At 44.2% G+C, this 13,979-nt stretch overlaps 1 protein-coding gene across 4 annotated transcripts in view; it reads left to right on the top strand.

The window, feature by feature from the left end:
• Nucleotides 1–13,979, top strand: part of LOC129832347 (leucine-rich repeat and fibronectin type III domain-containing protein 1-like protein) — a 124,552-nt gene that overhangs the window by 35,812 nt on the left and 74,761 nt on the right. The window lies entirely within an intron of this gene.

Genomic DNA, 13,979 nt, shown 5'->3' with positions numbered 1-13,979 from the left:
CTACCGGACACCCTAGACCACATATGTCAGAGTCAAGGCCCGCGGGCCACATCCGGCCCGCGAGAAGGTTTTTTACGGCCCCTGGGATGATCTTGATTTATTATTAGAACCGGCCCGCAGACCGCAGCAAGCCGGCAGCCCGCAGATCTTTTACACGCACCAATACTACATTTCCCACAATGCAACGGTGACGCACCGAGCAGTAGGCTGCTTCATTTCAATATTTATTGGCACAGCAGTCGTCAGCATCACAGTAAAATTAACTTTCAGATACCCATCAAAAATGGCAAAACGGAAGGTGGACACTGAGAACCAGGGGTTTCAAACAAGGTGGGAGTCGGAGTATATGTTCACGGAGGTAGCTGGAAAACCTGTGTGTCTTCTGTGTGGAGAAAGTGTGGCGGTACTGAAAGAGTATAATCTGAGACGACATTATGAAACGAAACACGCGGACAAAAACAAGAATATGGACATGGAACAAAGGCTACAAAAGGCAGAGGAATTAAAACGAGGCCTCAAATCTCGACAGGCTCTGTTCAAAAAAGCCAAATCACAAGGCCAGGCTGCTGTCAAGGCCAGTTTTATTTTGGCAGAAGAGATCGCTAAATCAGCCCGGCCATTTACGGAGGGGGATTTCATCAAAAACTGCATGATTAAAGTTTGTGACGAAGTTTGCCCAGAAAAAAGGCAACTCTTTTTAAATGTGAGTCTGAGCAGAAACACCATTGCCGAGAGAGTAGACCAGTTGTCCATCAATCTAAAAGAGCAGCTTTTGAAAAAGGGAAAAGATTTCATTGCATATTCCTTGGCTGTGGATGAGAGCACCGACATTTCTGACATTGCCCAGTTGTCAATTTTCATCCGCGGAGTGGACTCCAGCCTAAGCGTGACAGAGGAGTTTTTGGCTTTACGTCCTATGCATGGCACAACTACGGGGCATGATTTGTATGAAGAGGTGTCAAGATGTGTAAATGAGATGGAGCTGCCTTGGGAAAAACTCGTGGGTTTGACAACCGACGGAGCACCTGCGATGTGTGGACACAGGAGCGGACTGGTGGCGAAGATACGGGAAAAGATGCAAGAGGAAAACGCGACAGGTGAGCTGACAGCTTATCATTGTATCATACACCAGGAAGCGTTGTGCGGTAAAGCCTTGAAAATGGAGCATGTAATGAGCATCATCACGCGCACAGTTAACTTTATCAGAGCCAAAGGTTTGAATCACCGCCAGTTCAAGGCATTTCTGACGGAGTTAGAAACGGAGCATGGTGATTTGCCTTATCACACAGAGGTGCGATGGCTAAGCCAGGGAAAGGTGCTTCAAAGATGTTTCGAGCTTCGTGAGGAGATTTGTCTGTTCTTGGACAGCAAAGGGAAAGACACAACACAACTCCGAGACGAAATGTTTCTGTGTGAAATGGCTTTTCTGTGTGACATTACGAGTCATCTGAATGCAATGAACATGCAGCTGCAGGGTCGGGATCATGTCATCTCTGATATGTACAGTACAGTGAAGGCATTTAAAACCAAACTGACTCTGTGGGAGACGCAGATGCGGAAAGAAAATTTGAGCCACTTTCCCAGCTGCCAGACCATGAAAGAGAAGCTCTCTACCAGTGCGTTCCCGAGCGCACAGTTGGCTGATAAAATAGGTATGCTTGCCGCTGACTTTCGACGCCGATTTGCTGACTTTGAAGCACAAAAAAGCAGGTTGGAACTGCTCGGTAACCCATTTGCTGTTGACGTGGAAAGCTCACCACCAAACCTCCAAATGGAGTTGATTGACCTCCAATGCAATGATGCACCGAGGGCAAAATATGCGGCAGTGGGTGCTGCGGAGTTCGCCCGTTTCCTCCCCGACACAATGCCCCAGCTGCGCATCCAGGCTGCTCAAACGTTGTCTATGTTTGGCAGCACATACCTGTGTGAACAACTGTTTTCTTTGATGAACCTGAACAAAACATCACACAGAAGTCGACTTACTGCTGAACACCTCCACTCAATTCTGAGGATTTCCTCAGCTCAGAGCCTTACCCCGAACATTGATGAACTTGTGGAAAAGATGGGACACCACCAAGTATCACCCTCAACCTCAAACAAGTGAACATTACTGTGCAATCACATATTTAGAGTTTTTACTCAGTTCAAGTTTAAAAGTTAAAGTTTAATATTTGTTTTCACTGCATGTTACTTCTCCTTAAACAAAGTGTTGTTTTTGATTAATAGATTTTTGCACTTTATTTTATTGTATTTCAATCCAATTATATTTTAAAAATATTTCAGTTGAGTGGATGATAGAAAATTGCTATTATTGTTTTTTTCTTTGAAGTAAATTTAGCCCACTTTTGCTAAAATAGAAAATATAGGCTACTGATGGTGCCTTGAATACCGGTTTCTTTCATTTAATGTTCATGTTATGGGGATTTTTATATAAAGGAAATTTGTCTTTTGTGTCTGTTGAAAATTAAAGATTACTGACAGAGCCATAAGAAAATATTGCTTTATTTATCTGATCATATTGGAATATATTTGTTAGGTTTTCAGTAGGTTCAATTAGGTTCACTAGACTATATGCGTCATTTAAATTTTTTTCAATGAACATTCGAACAGTCCGGCCCTCGGCTTGTAGCTAAATTTTTTATTTGGCCCTCCGTCCATTTGACTTTGACACCCCTGCCCTAGACCCACTCCAATTTGCTTACCGACCCAATAGGTCCACAGACGACGCAATCGCAACCACACTGCACACTGCCCTAACCCATCTGGACAAGAGGAATAGCTATGTGAGATTGCTGTTCATCGACTACAGCTCAGCATTTAACACCATAGTACCCTCCAAACTCGTCATCAAGCTCGAGACCCTGGGTCTCGACCCCGCCCTCTGCAACTGGGTCCTGGACTTCCTGACGGGCCGCCCCCAGGTGGTGAGGGTAGGAAACAACATCTCCACCCCGCTGATCCTCAACACTGGGGCCCCACAAGGGTGCGTTCTGAGCCCTCTCCTGTACTCCCTGTTCACCCACGACTGCGTGGCCATGCACGCCTCCAACTCAATCATCAAGTTTGCGGACGACACTACAGTGGTAGGCTTGATTACCAACAACGACGAGACGGCCTACAGGGAGGAGGTGAGGGCCCTCGGAGTGTGGTGTCAGGAAAATAACCTCACACTCAACGTCAACAAAACAAAGGAGATGATTGTGGACTTCAGGAAACAGCAGAGGGAGCACCCCCCTATCCACATCGACGGGACAGTAGTGTAGAAGGTGGAAATTTTTAAGTTCCTCGGTGTACACATCACGGACAAACTGAATTGGTCCACCACCCACACAGACAGCGTGGTGAAGAAGGCGCAGCAGCGCCTCTTCAACCTCAGGAGGCTGAAGAAATTCGGCTTGTCACCAAAAGCACTCACAAACTTCTACAGATGCACAATCGAGAGCATCCTGTCGGGCTGTATCACCGCCTGGTACGGAAACTGCTCCGCCCACAACCGTAAGGCTCTCCAGAGGGTAGTGAGGTCTGCACAACGCATCACCGGGGGCAAACTACCTGCCCTCCAGGACACCTACACCACCCGATGTCACAGGAAGGCCATAAAGATCATCAAGGACAACAACCACCCAAGCCACTGCCTGTTCACCCCGCTATCATCCAGAAGGCGAGGTCAATACAGGTGCATCAAAGCAGGGACCAAGAGACTGAAAAACAGCTTCTATCTCAAGGCCATCAGACTGTTAAACAGCCACCACTAACATTTAGTGCCAACATACTGACTCAACTCCAGCCACTTTAATAATGGGAATTGATGGAAATTATGTAAAAATGTACCACTAGCCACTTTAAACAATGCCACTTAATATAATGTTTAAATACCCTACATTACTCATCTCATATGTATATGTATATACTGTACTCTATATCATCTACTGCATCTTGCCATCTTTATGTAATACATGTATCACTAGCCACTTTATGTTTACATAACCTACATTACTCATCTCATATGTATATACTGTACTCTATACCATCTACTGCATCTTGCCTATGCCGTTCTGTACCATCACTCATTCATATATCTTTATGTACATATTCTTTATCCCTTTACACTTGTGTGTATAAGGTAGTAGTTGTGGAATTGTTAGGTTAGATTACTTGTTGGTTATTACTGCATTGTCGGAACTAGAAGCACAAGCATTTCGCTACACTCGCATTAACATCTGCTAACCATGTGTATGTGACAAATTAACTTTTAACAAGGCACACCTGTTAATTGAAATGCATTCCAGGTGACTTCCTCATGAAGCTGGTTGAGAGAATGCCAAGAGGGACAAAGCTGTCATCAAGGCAAAGGGTGGCTACTTTGAAGAATCTCAAATATAAAATGTATTTAAAAAAACACTTTTTCGGTTACTATGTTATTTCATAGTTTTGATGTCTTTGCTATTATTCAGCAATGTAGAAAAGAGTAAAAAATAAAGAAAAACCCTTGAATGAGTAGGTGTGTCCGAACTTTTGACTGGTACTGTATATATTTAAGTCCTAGCCTGTATTGCCCTACAGTTGGTTCTGTGATGTGGACTAACATTCGGCCTGAGGCCGAGCAGAGCCAAGCAGTCTCTTTCTATTAGTGACAGGAACCTAGCTCTGCACATTGACACGACTTCTCTGGTGACTTCATCACACTTCTGTACTGTACTAAAACAGCGTAAAACTGGTCTCGACACTGCTCTCTTTTCAGCTTTTTCTCTCGAATTAATGGGCATCACCCACTGACAGGTGAAAGAGACTAAGAAAAGCATCAAAGGAAAATCGTTCATCAACAACGTCTACACACTGCAAACAAAGTGTTTGACGTATTTGTTTTCTAGGTTATTTTCACACGGCAAACTTTGCAGAGTTCTTACGTTTCTCGCTGTCACAGCGTGCCAACTGCCTCAGTCACTGTGTGATTTCAAAGGGTCCCGGGCGTTGGTGGGGGATGGGTGGAGAATGCTTCCACAGGCTGATCAAAGGGGAGGTGTGTCGTGGCGGGGCGTCTGTTAGGAACCTGATCTGTTCCTGGATCATAGGGCCAGGAACGGGCTCTGTCTCCCCAGGAGCCACACATGTGATGGGGGCTAGCGGCTTACATTGCCGTGACAGCAGCGGCTGACTTGAGGCTCCCAGGGAAGGGGGTCCGTGTTTTTTCTCATACCCCCTCCGCAGCCTGACAATCTCTGCATTTTAGTGGTTTACTACTCCGAGAAGCTGCCTGGGAAAGTGGATAACTGTCACTCGCTTTCATGCTGCTTTGCAAAGCATCATGGGCGCACGTGCCTTGGTCCAGATTACGTGTTAACAGTGTTTGTGTGTTAATATTGTATGTGGCTTTAACCTTTAGCCTATCTTCTCATTTTATCTAGCTCAACCAAGAAAAACGAAAAACCGTAGACTGTCCTCGTTCCTTCCCTCTCCCCGTCTCCAGCCGAGTGAAATTTGATTGAAGATTCAGATGCTTTTCATCTGTCTAGTTCTTCTCCTTACTACTTCCAGCCTAAACCACTCACGGTTATCTACCATTGGCCCCTTTTTAGAGTAGCACGGTTGGAGGAGAGGAGAGCCTACAATAGCAGTAGATATAGAAGCTATTCTCTGGGAATATTACCATTATGAGGCTTTCCAAGATGCTTTATTGCTAAAGCGTGTATGAAGATGGCCTAGCTGTGTAAAAACGACGGGCAGTGCTGAGCCGAGGTGATGTCGAGACGAGATGCCCGGTTCGATTTTTCACCAATACACAATTACACCGAAATTGGCCTTGGAAATGTGTGACCCGAGCATCATGGCGCGAACGTAACCGAATCCTCTGTTGGGCATGTCACAATGTAGCCAATAAGTAGAGGAGCGATTGTTGATGTAAGAAATGAAAAAGTGTGTTCTGTGGACCAATGTCTCTCTGACTGACAGTCTTGACGACAGAGTCCTTAGGTACAGCTGGAAATGAAAGGCCCACATCCCTTTTGAAAGGAGAGATACTGGGATGTATTGCGTGCCTAAACTCACTCATTACACCCGACAGCCCTTTGAGGCATGGCAGAGAGAGGTTGCAACAAAGTACGACTGCAGTGTGTGATACGAAATACTAAGGAGATGAAATGACATGACTTCATCCCCTAGTGGGCCTATGAAGCAGGACATGGAAGAAGGGCATTCTGGTGTCTTCCTGTGTCATTATTGCCATCAGGAGAACCTACAAGAGCTTGAACTTGAAGGCAATTTCTTTTTATGAACCACTGATAGGGTAGCAGTCGGTGGGTGGAGAAGATTGCTCAGAATGGCTGAGATGGTATGGCAAGCACATTCTCCAATTCAAACAAACTCAAAGGCTGCATCTAACATTTCTGACTCTTTGTACTGTCATGCTTATGTGTCACGCCCTGACCATAGAGACCCCTCGGGGGTTCTCTATGGTGTTTTAGATCAGGGCGTGACTAGGGGGTGTTCTAGTCTTTAATTTCTATGTTGTTGTGAGTGTGGTTCCCAATTGGAGGCAGCTGATGATCGTTGCCTCTAATTGGGGATCATACTTAGTGTGGTCCTTTTCCCACCTGCATTGTGGGTTATTGTTTTGTCTAGTGCCAATGTGCACTATGAACTGTTCGTTTATTCTTTGAAGTTTCACCTTAATAAATATGTGGAACTCTACTCACGCTGCGCTTTTGTCCGCTTATTTAAACGACGGACGTGACATTATGTCTGTGTCGTCCAATGGAGCCTGTGCATACGTAGCCCTATATGGTGTGTGGACTAGAGGTTGATTTGGGGATAGGACTCTCGCAGGTCTTGCGGGTCCCTTGGGATTACATCAGGAAAGGGAGTCAGGTTCGGGATAGGACGGGACAGGATCGACAGTCCACAGAAACGGACAGTACAGGAATAGTTATTTGGGGGGGGGGGGGGGGGGGTTAGAAATATGTAATGTGTGGAGGCCTAATATAGTTTACTTAATAAAAATTGAAACAAAAATAAATGGTCATTTCCCCCCTTCCCTTTTCCGTCAGCTCACTCTCGCACCTCGCTCAAGTTGTAGACACTGCCGGTGCCTACTTTACCTCAGATGCCAACGTGCGTCAGTGAATTATAAAACGTTTCATTGCAGCCAAGGACCCATCACTAACATTAGAGCCATTAAAAGGAAAGAAATTTGATAGTTGTCTTTTAAAATGCAGCGGTACATGACTTGTAAAAAAGAATGCAAAAGTTTAATCAAATACCAACCGGAGAGCAGGACAAGTGGCCTGAAGCAGCATAGCTGGTCTACTACCATCAACAATACCAGTCAAGACCAATTGTTTGTGTATTTAACTGCCATCTGAGGTGAAGAGTAGGGTGGCAGATACAGTGCATTCGGAAAGTATTCAGACCCCTTGACTTTTTCCACATTGTGTTACGTTATTCTAAAATCTATTAAATTAATTGTTTTCCTCATCAATCTACACACAATACCCCATAAGGACAAAGTGAAATAAGATTTTTAGATTTTTTTGCAAATTGATTAAAAAATATATATATATATTTATAGGCATTCAGACTCTTCGATGCTATGAGACTCAAAATTGAGCTCAAGTGCATCCTGTTTACATTGATCATCCTTGAGATGCTTCTACAACTTGATTGGAGTCCACCTGTGGTAAATTCAATTGATTGGACATGATTTGGAAAGGCACACACCTGTCTATATAAGGTCCCATAGTTGACAATGCATGTCAGATCAAAATCACAGCCATGAGGTCAAAGGAATTGTCCGTAGAGCTCCAAGACAGGATTGTGTCTAGGCACAGATCTGGGGAAGGGTACCAAACTGAGCAATCGGAGGAGAAGGGCCTTGGTCAGGGAGGTGACCAAGAACCCGATGGTCACTCTGACAGAGCTCTATAATTCCTCTGTGGAGATGGGAGAACCTTCCAGAAGGACAAACATATCTGCATCACTCCACCAATCAGGCCTTTATAGTAGAGTGGACAGATGGAAACCAATCATCAGTAAAAGGCACATTACATTCCGCTTGGAGTTTGCCAAAAGACACTTAAAGACTCTCAGACCATGTGAAACAAGATTATCTGGTCTGATGAAACCAAGATTGAACTCTTTGGCCATCTGGAGGAAACCTGGCACCATCCCTATGGTGAAGCATGGTGGTGGCAGCATCATGCTGTGGGTATGTTTTTCAGCAGCAGGGACTGGGAGACTAGTCAGGATCGAGGGAAAGATGAACGGAGCAAAGTACAGAGAGACCTTTGATGAAAACCTGCTCCAGTGCGCGGGACCTCAATTGGGGAGGATTCACCTTCCAACAGGGACATGACCCTCAGCACACAGCCAAGACAACGCAGGAGTGGCTTCGTGACAAGTCTCTGAATTTCCTTGAGTGGTCCAGCCAGAGCCCGGACTTGAACCCGATCGAACATCTCAGGAGAGACCTGAAAATAGCTGTGCAGTGACTCTCACCATCCAACCTGACAGAGCTTGATAGGACATACAGAGAAGAATGGTTTAAACTCTCCAAATACAGGTGTTCCAAGCTTGTAGCGTCATACCCAAGAAGACTCGAGGCTGTAATCACTGCCAAAGGTGCTTCAACAAAGTACTGAGTAAAGGGTCTGAATACTTATGTAAATGTGATATTTCATTATTTATTTTGATACTTTTGCCAACATTTCTAAAAACCTGTTTTTGCTTTGTCATTATGTGGTATTTATGTAGATTGGTTATGTGGTGTGTAGATTGGTGATGGAAAAAAAACGATTCAATACATTTTAGAATAAGGCTATAACGTAACAAAAGTGGAAAAATTCAAGGGGTCTGAATACTTTCCGAATGCCCTGTATGAGTGCCAAATACATTATTTACGTGTTTAAAATAGTGTGGAGGAATGGTATGAACCATGAATGTTTGTTTTTAGCCTATCCCAGTGTGTTTGTTTAGTTGTTATGCTAAACATGTCCTCCGTGTTGTTGAATAATAACTATATGCATCGATTGGACATATTTGGCATATGTTAGGTCATTAGGGATAGTGCAAGATTTTGTCAATGATGCCCTTTTTCTACTTATCCAGAGTCAGATGAACTCACATATACCCTTTTTATTTCTCAGTTCGGAGGAAGTTGCTAACTAGCATTAGCGCAATGACTAGAAGCCTATAGGATCAGCTAGCATGCTAGCTCATCTCGGAGGCTTCTAGTCATTGAGCTATTCACCAACAGTGCTATAACCCATGAACGTTCCTAAATTTCCCTCCAAAATGTACACGGAGACATACACAATTACACATGTCCATATCTATGAGTTTTTCCGACATTTTGGTAAGTAGGTAGTAGGTCATTGACAAAATCTCCTAATGTGTGTTGCCTGTGTGTGCAGGCCATTTGTCTCATGAGCTCTGAGCAGCAGGCAAACGGAGCAGTTGCTGTGGCTTCTCACGCTCAAAGCGGATGACAGGCAGATGAGTGGCTTATGGAGGACGTTATTTCTGATATCTGCGTGTAAAAATGAGTACAGGATGGGACTACAGGTAGCTTAGCATTGGGTCAGTGACCGAAAGGTCGCTGGTTCGAATCCCCAAGCCAACTAGGTGAAAAGTCATCTGTCGATGTGCCCTTGAGCAAGGCATTTAACCCTAATTTCTTATGTATAATGAACAAAAATATAAACGCAACATGCAACAATTTCAACTAATTTACTGAGTTACAGTTAATATAAGGAAATTCAGTCAATTGAAATCCATTCATTAGGCCCTAATCTATGGATTTCACATGACTGGGCAGGGGCTCAGCTATGGGTGGGCCTGGGAGGGCATAGGCCCACCCACTCGGGAGCCAGGCCCACCCACTGGGGAGCCAATCTTAGTCAATCATAATGAGTTTTTCCCCACAAAAGGGCTTCATTACAGACAGAAATACTCCTCAGTTTCATCTGGGTCTTGTCTCAGACAATCCCACAGGTAAAGTAGCTGGAAGTGGAGGTCCTGGGCTGGCGTGGTTACACGTGGTCTACGGTTGTGAGCCCGTTGGACTTACTGCCAAATTTTCTAAAATTACGTTGGAAGTGGCCTCCCGGGTGGCGCAGTGGTCTAGGGCATTGCATCGCAGTGCTAGCTGCGCCACCAGAGTCTCTGTGTTCGCGCCCAGGCTGGGCTGGGTTTGCGCCCAGGCTCTGTCGCAGCCGGCCGCAACCGGGAGGTCCGTGGGGGCGACGCACAATTGGCATAGCGTCGTCCGGGTTAGGGAGGGTTTGGCCGGTAGGGATATCCTTGTCTCAGTATGTAAATTGTAATAAAAATGTATGCACTCTACTGTAAGTCGCTCTGGATAAGAGTGTCTGCTAAATTAGTAAAATGTAAATGTAAGTGGCTTATGGCAGAGAAATTTACATAACATTCTCTGGCAACAGCTCTGGTGGACATTCCTGCAGTCAGCATGCCAGTTGCACGCTCCCTCAAAACTTGAGACATCTATGGTGTTGTGTTGTGTGACAAAACTGCATATTTTAGAGAGGCCATTTATTACACCCAGCACAAGGTGCACCTGTGTAATGACCATGCTGTTTAATCCGCTTCTTGATATGCCACACCTGTACGGTGGATGGATTATCTTGGCAAGGGAGAAAATCTCACCAACAGGGATGTAATCAAATTTGTGCACAAAATATGAGTAAAATAAGCTTTTTGTGTGTATGGAACATTTCTGGGATCTTTTATTTCAGCTCATGAAACATTGGACCATCACTTTACTAGTTGCATTTATATTTTTGTTCAGTGTAAGTCATTCTGGATAAGAATGTCTGCTAAATGACTAAAATGCAAAATGACTGGAGTGATTTTTATAGGGACAGGAAAGTTCCAGGGTTATAGCACTGTTGGTGATCAGGACAGTACAGGAAAACATTTCACAGGACAAAACGGGACAGGAATTAATTTTCACTTAGAAAAAAGGGTTCCAAAAGAGTTGTTCGCCTGTCCCCATAAGAGAAGTCTTTTTGGTTCCATTTAGAACTATTTTGGCATCAATGTAGAACCCTCTGTGTAAAGGGTTCTGCATGGAACTAAAAGGGGTTCTACCTGGAACCAAAAAGGTCAATCAAAGGGTTATCTTATGGGGGCAGCCGAAGAACCCTTTTCGGTTAAAGATAGCACCCTTTTTTTCTAATAGTGTAGTGTCAACTATATCCACCTGTACTCATGGCAATCAGCTCAGAGGGGTTTTGTATGTTTGCAGTGTGTAGCTACTATTAGCCTCATTTGTCAAATAATGATGTTGTTTGCCGAGATAACATGTCTTCCATACTGCCTCACCAGCCTATAGCTGTCCCTTCGTGGCCAATGAGTTAATCCATATCAACATCATCTCTGTACATCCTTCCAACACCAAACACACGCCTGCACACATGCACACGCATTCCCATGCTATTATATACACACATACACACATGCACGTACAGTGTATGCACACATACACACTGACACTGATTGTACAAACCATTAAGAACATTCTGTCTATGACATAGATTGACAAGGTGAATCCATATGGCTGTCACCTGTTAAATCCACTTCAGTTGTGTAGATGAAGGGGAGGAGACGGGTTCAAGGAGGATTTTGAAGCCTTGCGACAATTGAGACATGGATTGTACTATAAAGGTGCAACTCAAAATTAGGAAAGTGGTCTTAGTGTTTTTTACACTCAGTGTATATGCAAATATGAAATATGCAAACATTCATAAGAAATAGTTTAATTCACGATGCGCTTTGGGATTATACTTTTGAAGCAAATAGTCAGTTTCACATATGGTTCTATTCTTCTAAATCAAGGTTATTTTTGGCAGTGGATTTTGTGTGTGCCATACAAAGGTTGAATGGGCAAGACAAATTATTTAAGTGCCTTTGAACGGAGTATGGTAATAGGTGCCAGGCGCACCGGTTTGAGTGTGTCAAGAACTGCAACGCTCCTGTGTTTTTCACGCTCAACAGTTTCCTGTGGGTATCAAGAATGGTCCACCACTCAAGGAACACCCAGCTAGCTTGACAAAACAGTGGGATTGGAGTCAACATGGGCCAGCATCGCTGTGGATTGCTTGTAGAGTCTATACCCTGACAAATTGTGGATGTTTTGAGGAAAAGGGGGTTAGTAGGAAGGTTTTCCTAATGTTTTGTACACTCAGTGTATTTACGGAAGCAGACTTGCAGAGAAGACCTGCCATCAACACAACACAAGTGAATTGTTTATCTGCTCATGCTAACACCCCAGTTGTATGAAGGTGGTTGTTACTCCCTCAGTACCACAGAGACAAGCAACAATAGCTTAAATAAATAGCTAGCTAGAGGCTATAACTTGTTGTCGAAGGCTCGAAGTATGTCTCACATGTTTGAATGTTGAAGCCTTCCTGTTGGATACAGCATCAAACCTAACAGGTAGAAGGGTGGAATACATACCCCAGTACGGTCTTATTTTCACTATCTACCCTATTTTTCTATTACCCGTTTCTCTCTCTTCCAACCATTCACACCTCTGTAGCAGAGCATGCCTAGTAGGACGAGAGGGGACGGCTGTTAGGAGGCAAGGGGGATTGAGGAGGGACAGAGGTGGAACAAGAACACTGCTATTGTCTCGAAACATTGTATAATGTTCAAGGCCTTTGTCGCCTACCGGCCCTTTGTGTACGTCTATCTGTCATGCGTCCCTTTCATCCTTGCGTCTCCTCCTCTCCCTCCCCTCTTTTTCCCCCCTCTCCCCACTGTGTCTCAGAGCCAGAATACCATTAACCTTTCACTAGTAGTGCTCCTCCAGAACCTGGAAGACATTTCCACAACACTCGGTTGTCGGGCGGCGGGGTGAACCTTGGGACCCCGCTAAAGCATTCGGTGCACAGCACAAGCCTCTTTATTGAAACTGCAGCACCCTGTTCCTCCTGTGGGAGAGCACGCCGTGGCAAATGTAGCGAGTGGAACATGCACGTGTGTGGACACAGAGCGTTGAAGTCTTATTTTCAGGGCTTTTGTTGCTCATGATGCACACTACGTGTGTGTGTGTGTGTGTGTGTGTGTGTGTGTGTGTGGAGTGAGATGATCATCTTTTAAATCAGAATACATGCAATATCTAATGAGCAGGGAATTTGAATGAAGCTGGCAAAAAAGAAGAATACATCACCACAGCGGGCTTTAGTATCACCAACATGTTTCTGATGAGATATTTATTTTTCTAGGAGAAAGATAAACACATTATACCAAGGGTTTGATTTGAATCTTACATTTTGCCTGTCAGTTTAGATCACGGATGGGTTTTCATGACAGCTAGACACAGAAACCTCTGGATTGCATCCCTTTTGTAGGAGGTGGGGTGCCTCACCTTTCCCTTTTCTTCTGAGTCCAACACAAAGAAACAAAAGCCAGGGATCCAATTAATAAATCATAGAGGACAAGAGATTGCTAGTATTGTTGTTTTGCCGTGTCTTGCCGTGGTTGCTCTCTGCATCACCACACCTTTGGTAGTAATCAAACACTTCAAATGTGATTGATCACACCTTCTCCCACAAGCCCAGAGCTGGAGCCGGAAATATCAAAGAGAAGGAGCTCTCTGCTTCACACCACATGGCCTCCTCCTTTCTTTGTTCAAGGGCATCTGTTGGACATGTCGTTTTCAAGTATCTTGTGTAAATTTAGAGCAAAAACAAAGGTGATTAAACATGCAACACTTATTTGGGGAGAATTCTATTCGAAAGTAAATGTTACAAAATGAAAACCGAAGGGAGATATTTATTCCAGCTTAACCTGCACTCAGGTTTTCAACTCCCTTATAATGGTGATTATCAGCCTATTATACCCACCTAGGGAAATGCTAGAGTAGTAGTTCACCATGGTCGCTTTTTAATAGTTAAAAGGTACATTTTAATATGTTTTTTAAATGTAAACGCTCTACGGTTAGGAGTGCAGAATCTAGCTTCAAA

Source organism: Salvelinus fontinalis, chromosome 33 (assembly GCF_029448725.1).
Source record: "Salvelinus fontinalis isolate EN_2023a chromosome 33, ASM2944872v1, whole genome shotgun sequence".
Classification (NCBI taxonomy): Eukaryota; Metazoa; Chordata; class Actinopteri; order Salmoniformes; family Salmonidae; genus Salvelinus; species Salvelinus fontinalis.
This window is presented reverse-complemented; position numbering and strand designations above follow the sequence as displayed.